Source organism: Sceloporus occidentalis, unplaced genomic scaffold (assembly GCF_023333645.1).
Source record: "Sceloporus occidentalis isolate IW3139 unplaced genomic scaffold, rSceOcc1.0.p SCAF_4, whole genome shotgun sequence".
NCBI lineage: Eukaryota > Metazoa > Chordata > Lepidosauria > Squamata > Phrynosomatidae > Sceloporus > Sceloporus occidentalis.
The window spans coordinates 29303167-29311018 of NW_028316984.1; the positions used below are offsets into that span (position 1 = coordinate 29303167).

General features: G+C 43.0%; 1 protein-coding gene across 1 annotated transcript in view; it reads right to left on the reverse strand.

The window, feature by feature from the left end:
- ASDURF (ASNSD1 upstream open reading frame) overlaps nt 1–5132 on the reverse strand; it is a 55362-nt gene extending 50230 nt beyond the window's left edge. Inside the window, exon 1 of the mRNA XM_089519608.1 lies at nt 5046–5132. The gene's annotated coding sequence lies outside the window, so the exon portion shown is untranslated. The remainder of the gene's footprint in view (nt 1–5045) is intronic.
- Between the last annotated feature and the right edge of the window lie 2720 nt (nt 5133–7852).

The window sequence follows — 7852 nt, forward strand, 5'->3', positions numbered from 1 at the left end:
GCGTTCTTTATATAAAATGGCAAAAACAAGGTTTGCTTTTTGCTACAGATACGTTTTCTGAATATTTTCAAGCCATGGATGGTTGAATCGGTGGATGCAGAATCTGTGGATATGGAAGACCAAATCTAATAGCATTTCTTTATCTGATTATTTTCACATACCATTTGGCCACAATTATCCTCCTCCTCCTCCTCCTCCTCCTCCTCCTCCTCCTCCTCCTCTTTATTGTACTTTTTGTTTTCCTCTTATGCCTTTTTTATGGGAGGCTGAACCTGACTTCCCTAAGGCTGCAGTTTGACACCACTTTAACTGCTATGGCTCAATGCTATGGAATCCTGGTGTCTGTAATTTGTTGTGATACCAGAGTGCTCTGACAGAGAAGACTAGCATTGAGCCATGGCAAAGTGGAGGCAATCGGAATTATTTCTGCGGTGTGGATGCAGCTATAAATCACAAAGCATGTCATACTTGGGAGATAGACTTTGCTCTCTCAGGCCCACATCTACAAAGGAAACCACTTCTTTTGTTAAACTGGCTTTCCTCAAGATTGTACAGATTGCTTGCCTTATCCCTACATCCGTGAAAAAAAACAAGCACACTCATATGGCAATAGTCCATAAATATTAATGTGTGGTTTCTTAGTCATGGATATGCACTCACAAACAAAGGATGTGTTCTACTATCCAGGAGGTTCCCTTCATTTCCAAACATGGGACTCTTCCTCTGTTTCCTTTGAATGACAGGAATTAGCCATATAATACCCTGTAACCCTGGAGGGCTCTTCTGAAAGGATCCACCCTCTCACACACTGCTGTGGCATCTTAATACCGTGCAAGGTATTACTGCGAGACTGCTAATTTTCTAGCTGATGTGCAAAACAGGAAGTTAACTTCATCAAACTTTGGTCTCTTTCTTCGATGCAAACATTAGGCAATAAAGAATGCTTTGAATTAATGGCCCAGCAACAAAATATGTATCCATAAAATTATTTGCTAGGAGTTGCTCAGTTGTGGTGTTTGCATGTGACACCAATCCATGATTTATGTTACTGTGATTTGTTGCTTTAGTCAAGAATTGTCTACAATTCTTATAAGTCCTGCAGTTGTAGATCCCTAATGTGCCCCTGCTGGAGTTCTGCAGATGTTTCCCATATGGGAAAAATCTTCTTTCTTGTGACAGCCATTAATATCATTAATAATTCTGGATGAAGATCTTTTTCTATTCAAATCAATGAGGAGGAATTTGCCTGATAGTAAACATCATATGAAGAGCAGGTCTGGACTCAGAAGTGGGACAAGTGAAAATAGGAGGAAGGAACATCAACAATCTAAGATATACAGATGACACCATACTACTGGTGGAAAACATCATACATTTGGAACAATTACTAAGAAAGGTCAAGGAGGAAAGCACAAAGACAGGCTTACTGCTGAACATAAAGAAAAGAAAAATAATGACTACAAAGGATCTACATAATGAGGGTATTGAAATATTGCCTTCCCACCCTAACTGTGGGCATCCACCGATGGAAAGCCCCATTACCCCTAATGGCCATGTGTGCATGCAGCCATGGCCATTGAAAATCATGAGACATGAGGTCCTGTTGTTTTTTGCATCTGTGGCAGGGTATGTGTATCTGGAATGGAATCCCCATGGATACCAAGGGCTGACTGTAGTTAAATATTTCCTGTATCTTGGATCAAACATCAATCAAAATGGAAACTGCAGTCAGGAAATAAGAAGACTAGGAATGGGAAGGGCAGCCATGAAAGAACTAGACAAGATCCTAAAGTGTAAAGATATACAACTGAGCATTGAAGTTAGAATCATCCAAGCTGTTGCATCCGCCATCACCATGTATGGATGTGAGTGTGACTGTAAAGAAAGCCGTCAAAAAGAAAATAAACTCCTTTTTCCTGTGGTGCTGGAGAAGAGTGCTGAGGATACCGTGGACAGCCAAAAAGACAAACAACTGGGTCCTTTTATATTAAATTAGACCTCTCCCTGGAAGTCAAGATGATGAAACTGAGGCTGTCATACTTTGGTCACATCATGAGAAGGCATGACTCACTAGCAAAGACTACAATGCTAGGAAAGGCAGAAGGCAATATAAATAGAGGAAGACTGCATGTCAGATGGATAGACTCACTCAGCGAGGCCACAGGCCTGAATATACATGCCATAAGCACAGCAGTGGAGAGTGGGAGGTCTTGGAGATATCTCATCTACAGGGTCACCATGAATTGGGGTCGACTCAAGGGCAGTTAATAACAAATAACGACAAAAGAAAGGGCAAATGTGTGGTCCTCCAGATGTGATTGGATGTCCATCCCCATCAGCCCCAGATGAACGGTGCATGTTTACAGGAGTTTCAGCCCAACATTTGGAGGGCCATACATTCCCTACCCTGGGTACAGGGCAAAGGAAAAGGTATTTTAATCAACACAATCTGGCAGATCTTTTGTTCTGCAGCTAAAAATTTATGGTGCATTTTGAAGACTACTGTACTAATAAGCAAGTGAAACATATATCTTCTGTGGGAAGTTCTTGAGAAGCAGAGTGTGTGAATCAATAACAGGAGCCATTCAATACTTTGGGATTGTTTTTTATTTTATCCAGTGATATTGGAAACATCAAAAGGGACAGTGCATTATCAGATGCCAACCTAGGTTCGTTAGGAAATAATCTCCAGAGGCCTGGTATGCAAGCTCAGCAGATGCCAGCCATACTTGAGTACACTAAGTATAACAATTAAAGCCTTCAGAAATGTATGGGAAGCTAATTTATTAAAAGGGGGTATGATTGGCAACTCAGCAGCTGAGCTATACTTGCATAATTCCCAAGAATATGTTGGGATTTAAAACAGTATAATGCAGAGACATTTGAATGTGTGTGGCCTTCATGTATTGATTGAGGATGTATGGGAAACAAAGGTCTGATGCTCCATCACAATGGTGTTGTTGTGTGCCTTCAAGTCATTTCCAGCTTATGGTGACCGTAAAGCGAACCTATTATGGGGTTTTTATTCAGAAGGGGTTTGCCATTGCCTACCACTGAGGCTGAGAGAGTGTTATTTGCTCAAGGTCATGCAGCAGGTTTTCTTGGCCAAGCAGGGATTTGAACCCTGGTCTCCAGAGTCCTAGTCCAACACTCACACCACTGTACCACAATGTGGCTAATGCCCACAATGTGGCTAATGCCCCAGAAGAAAGGAGTAAAGTTCAAAATGACCTTAGTGGATTGGAGGGCTGGGTGAAAACTCACAGGGTAGGTTTCAATACAGAGAACTGTGGGGTGCTGCACTTGGGGTGGAAAGGTGAGGTGCATGGATGTAGGATGGGGACACCTGGCTTGATGAGACAGCGGAATCTGGGAGACCTAGTGGACCATAGGTTGGACATGGGTCAGCAGTGTGGTGTGGCAGCTGGAAGGGCTGATGCGATTCTGAGCTGCATAAATTGAAGTGTGGGGTCTGGATCAGGGGAGGTAGTAGTGCTACTCTGTTATGCTTTGGCCAGGCCTCACCTGGAGTGCTGTGTCCAGTCCTGGGCACCACAGTTCCAAAAGTATGTTGGCAAGCTGCAGCATGTCCAAAGGAGGGTGGCTGAAATGGTGAGGGGTCTGGGGGGCATCCTCTATGGGGAACGAGTTGGGGAGCTGGGTTTGTTTGGCCTGGAGATGAGAGGATTGGGATGCATGATTTTGCTGCATTGCTTTTTAATGTAATACTAATGTATTAATATTAATGCATTATTTTTAACCTTACTGTTTTAATATTTTTTGTTTCTTTTATACTGGACTTCGACTGTATTAAAGTATATTCTAAGGGGAGATGATATGATGGCCTTGAAGTTTATTGCACCCATTTCCCCCCCCCCCCATTATGGGCACGGGAAGAGGATGCTTGTGTGTGCACGCGACCAAGAAAAAAACGGATTTTATCGCACACCAAATCATCCCCCAAAAGGCCCCATTCCAGTGTCCAGTGCCAGGCCGTCCCCATTCAGTGCTGAGGAGCGCCATTTTTGCCTGATGGAAAAGTTCCATCACACAAAAATGGCGCTCCTCAGCACTGAACGGAATGAGGCCTTTTGGAGGACACTTTGGTGTGCGATAAAATCTGTTTTTTCTTGGTCGTGCATGAACACGAGCATCCTCTTCCCATGCCCATAATGGGGGGAAAACAGGTGTGATAAACCTCCCTGTTTAAGTGTTTGAGGGGATTTTGTGTTGAGGATGGAGCAAGCTTGTTTTCTGCTGCTCCAGAGAATGGGACCCAGAGCAATGGATGCAAGCTACAAGAAAAGGGATTCCACCTAAACATTAGGAGGAACTTTCTGACAGTGGTAGCTGTTTGACAGTGGCACACACACCCTCGAAGGGTGGTGGAGTATCCTTCCTTGGAAATCTTTAAACAGAGGCTGGATGGCCATCTGAAGGCTTTGATTTTTGGCAGTTCCTGCATGGCAGGGGGTTGGACTGGATGGCCCTTGTGGTCTTTTTCAACTTTATGATTCTACCATTCTAATGGCAATAGGAATACTTTATTATTTCTTCTTTCCCCTGATTCTTTTTTTAAAAAGTCAGTCAGGAACCAAGATAAGGTTTGTTTAATCATCAGCTTACTCCAGACCATGTATAACCAACCAAACAATCAGAGGCAAAATAGAACTCTGCTTTTCCTAATATACAAGATAGTCTGGGACTAAAAGCAGTGTGCGTGTGTGCACAATTTCAGCATGGGTCTGGGGTCAGCTTTGTGCCCCAGGACTCTCCTGGGGCTGAACAAACTGACAAAAATACCAAACAATGGAGGGGGGGGGGGACCCACAAAGCAGCAAATGGCTGATTTGCAACCTATTTGAAGGGTGAGTTACCAGTCCTAGAAGCTTCCAGGAGAGGCAGTTCAACCTTATTTTGGCAGGATTTTTTTTTGGGGGGGGGGTGTCTTGGGGGGTTGGAGCCCCAAGAACACAACTGTCAATTTAAAGAGACCTCACAATGTTACCTCCACAAATTTCTATTACTCTAATATATTTTCTCACCTTCCCTTCTTCTTTCTCCCCCTTTTGTTGTTTGTCGTGTGTTTTCAAGTAATTGCTGACTTATGGAGACGCTAAGGTGACATCGCAATGTTTTCTAGGCAAGATGTATTCAGAGGTTTGCCATTGCTTGTCTCTGAGGCCGAGAGTGTGCGCCTTGTCACTTAGGTAACGTAGGGTAGGGAGTTTCCATGGCTGAGTGGCAATTTGAAACCTGGTCTCTCATATTCCTACTCCAACACTCAAACTGTTATACTATGCTGGCTCACCCTCATCTCACTGCCTCCTAGCATTTAGAGCTCCCAAATAATTTCAGCCCCCAAACTGTCCCTTACATAACTTATGCATAAATCTGGCACTGCTAATGTGTACAGGAGAGCTACAAGTGGGAGTTGCAGCAATGGGCTGCATTGTGTTGTGTTCCCTGTCAAGGATTCCAGCTGCCTGATTCCATGTCCCCCCTCTACCCATCGCCAGTCTTCCAGTTTTAGCTCCAACAGCAGCTGGCATTCTGCAACTACTGGGCATGTTGAGTTGGCAGCAGTCTGTACCCATGGATCTTCTCAGTCTTCATTAGGCTTTTGGGAGATGTAGGTATGGAGGTTAACTTTGGATACATAGACGATCGATCAATCGACTGATCAATCAATCAATCAATCAGTTGATTGATCGATTGTTCATAATGGCGCAATCCTTGGCAGTTCTATGAGCTTACCAGTACCCCCTTCTTCTGCACTGATGTTATTGTTATGTCTACATGTGAATCTGAAATTGTGAATCTGAAACTGAAGTTGTTATCATCGAACAGGTTCTCTAGAGTAAAGGTAGTGAGAGAAATGTTGAAGAGAACCAGTGGTACAATTACTTTCTAGTTTCACAATATATAACACAGTGCTTTAAAAACCAGTGGGGAATAAAACCTTTCATATGGGGGAAAATAGAACATATCTTACTATTTTTCTGATTTATCCAAGGCGGGGGGGGGGGGGGGAGAGCAAAAGTCCAAATAAGGATGGAAACCTATATATGGGGGATGTTTGCTCCCAGTGCACTCAAGACAACATACAAATAAAGATACTAAGGATTGCGCTGTTATCTGATGTAGTCTCTTAATTTGCAGCAATTTGGCATATACATGAGATTCATACTTTTGCTCACCTGCTCTGAAAAGTGCTTTTTGAAAGTGCCACTGGTTTCAACAGAATTTCCTTCAGAGCAAGTCTTAGGAGTTTATCAAACGGGAGGAATTTCTCTTAAATTAGAATGAAAAGAAAGTGGGGCCAGAACGCATTCACTTAAAGTTGGTAGTTTAGCGCAATTATGTGAATGTGCATTGCATTCGAACTGGCTTCCCATTGCCCAAAAATAGCATGCCATTGCCCGAATTTATGTGTGGCAGTCTATCATGCAATAACGCGAAACCCCATGATTGCGTTCAGATTGCCATCGGATTATACTTCCAGTTCCCCTTGTCTGATAAACTCGTGAGTTTCAAAAGTGGAATTTCCCACCCTATAGGAAAATTTAAAGAAAGACTCATAGAATTGGAAGGAACCCCAAAGCCCATCTAGGCTTTTGCAATAAAGTCTTGTTATAAGTTCTGAAAAAGAAGTTGGGGCAAAATCCCCCAATGGCTGTACTAAGTGGCAGCGGGACAGTAAATCTACCCTGAAAACAGAGTGAATCCATTCTGAATTGTAAAGGAGTTTCTCCAAGATGCTTTAATCTATTTCCAGTATAGGTTCCATCACTCTGAATACCTCCTTTGAAGTTCAGGCTTAAATCTGTAGTGGATTCACCACCCCCACTGATATGGGAAGCTACCTGTTGGCACTCGGTGCACTGTGCTACAACCCACGTCCTGTAATCCATTATTGAAGCAAGCAAAATCCATGTGCAGCTGAGTTCCCAGACAGTACATAGTCCATGCAGCTGTGCACATCTTGTTGAGATTGTTACAGCTGATCAGAGAAGCCACAACAGCTCCAGCTCAGATGTTGTAAATCCAGCATACCAAACTATGGGGAAATAGAGTACTTACTATTTGACTGTGATTGTTTTGAGAAACATTCACAAACAATGGAATGGTGCTTTATCCCCGCATGACCCCCAGATATAGCTGGCCTGGCTTGAGCTACCTGCACTGGCTCCAGAGGGAGTGATGGTGGTAGGGATGCCTTAATGCATTGCAACTTTCTGTGGCCCACAATCACAACTTGCAACAGAGCTGGCCCTATCATTAGGCAGAGTGAGGCAACTGCCTCAGGCAGAAGATGCTAAAGAGAGGAAGATGTTGGTGGAGGGGACTGTATGGTGCAGGGTGGCCTGCCTGCCATCTTCCAATGCAAGAGAAGATGCTACCCATTGTCAGTACTCCCAGAGGGAACCACCAATCCATTTTGATTCTCTGTATAGAAATAGGAGAAGCCACGGAAGAAAGGTGGGATCTAAATCTAATGGTGCATCTACACTGTAGAAATAATGCAGTTTGACACGACTTTAACTGCTAGGGGAATTGTAGTTTTGTGAGGTACCAGTAGTCTTTGGCAAAGAAGGCTTTGTAAATCAACAAAACTTAGGATACCATAGGATGGAGCTACAACACTTAAAGAGGTGTCAAACAGCATTATTTCTACAGTGTAGATACACCCTAAATGAATGTGGTGACCCATTCCTACAGTTGCAATGAAAAACTTATAAAGATAGTGAAGGTACAGTATAAGATGCGAAATATCTGAATAAAATGTAAAGTAAAACATGATGTTTATATTTTAATGTAAAATTTAAAATATTGGCTGGAATCATAATAA